Here is a 1401-nt window from a genome sequence, read left to right as displayed (position 1 = left end):
ATCTTATCCCTTTGTGTTCGGTCGTTCTTAATGAGTTTCAACTAAACGAAGGTCTGATTGTCATTGTAGTTTCTGTAGAAGAAGACCAACTCAGTTGTTGAAACACTCTGATGTAGAACTGAGCATTTAAAATGTTGTTGTTTTTAAATTACATTTTTATATTGGCATGATTTTGGATTTTATTTATTTGATACAGATTATTTTCGATCCTACATAGCGATTGAAGGGTCTGTGTTAAGTAGGAAAAAGGTATTCAGTAATGATTTATTTTGTTACGTTGTGAGGCAGATTGTCCCTGAAATGCTGAATATATCCTTTTTTTTGCATGTACTGTAGAAGGAAGAAGCTGCTCATGTCACACGGTCACAAACAACCTCCTCCATTTTGAATACGAAAAACATCTGCTCCCATCATTCCAATGGAAATGCTCTGTTTTGTTTTTTTGGCGGATAACTCGATAACGCCATAGCTGCATGCTAATCATGAAACTAATTCAGAATTTTAATTGTTAGGCTGAGTGAAATGTTGGACTTTTAGTATATATCTGTAAATACAACAGTAGAGCACATAACAGCAGGTTTATTAGGAGGGGGGGGGGGGGACTAAGTCGTTTCATTATTTAGTGGCAATAAACATCTTCAAACTCCCTATTTGGTGTCATGACATGACTGTGCCTCTGTATTCTATACACACAACATGTCAACCTTATTGTTGTTGTTCAGACGAGTGATTTCATCATTAGATGTGTCTGTTCTTACTTAATGTTCTACGTTTCATAACAGAAACACTGTTATCTGTTTTATTTTGGGAATGTTGACAACAATCAAATGTTTCATTTCTACAAACAATTCACCCAAAAACAGATTATTATTTGTTATTGTTGTTGTTGTTGTTGTTGTTGTTGTACGTTTATGAACTTCACTAGCTTTACTGTAAAAGCAGTCCTGGCTGAGTCCTGTAAAACCAGTCCTGGCTGAGTCCTGTAAAACCAGTCCTGGCTGAGTCCTGTTAAACCAGTCCTGGCTGAGTCCTGTAAAACCAGTCCTGGCTGAGTCCTGTTAAACCAGTCCTGGCTGAGTCCTGTTAAACCAGTCCTGGCTGAGTCCTGTAAAACCAGTCCTGGCTGAGTCTGTAAAACCAGTCCTGGCTGAGTCCTGTAAAACCATTGTCCACGTTACACTCCAACACAGAACAACTCCACATGTCCCAGGTCTCAGCCACGTTGCACCACAGACTGTCCAGGAGATGAGGACACAGCCAGGACTCAGCCAAGACTCAGCCAAGACTCAGCCATGACTCAGCCAAGACTCAGCCAGGACACAGCCAGGACTCAGCCAGGATACAGCCAGGACTCAGCCAGGACTCAGCCAAGACTCAGCCAGGACACAGCCAGGACTCAGC

At 41.2% G+C, this 1401-nt stretch overlaps 1 protein-coding gene across 2 annotated transcripts in view; it reads left to right on the top strand.

Moving 5' to 3' along the window:
* The window catches only part of LOC110514058 (transmembrane protein 65), an 83628-nt gene extending 82981 nt beyond the window's left edge, over nt 1–647 (top strand). For both annotated transcript variants that reach the window (XM_036935266.2, XM_090216238.1), the window contains one exon: nt 1–647. This exon is cut by the window's left edge and continues 8647 nt beyond it. The gene's annotated coding sequence lies outside the window, so the exon portion shown is untranslated.
* The last annotated feature ends 754 nt before the right edge of the window (nt 648–1401 follow it).

The sequence above is a fragment of the Oncorhynchus mykiss genome, chromosome 2 (genome assembly GCF_057628025.1).
Source record: "Oncorhynchus mykiss isolate SJ-2025 chromosome 2, ASM5762802v1, whole genome shotgun sequence".
NCBI classification, from domain to species: Eukaryota; Metazoa; Chordata; class Actinopteri; order Salmoniformes; family Salmonidae; genus Oncorhynchus; species Oncorhynchus mykiss.
This window is presented reverse-complemented; position numbering and strand designations above follow the sequence as displayed.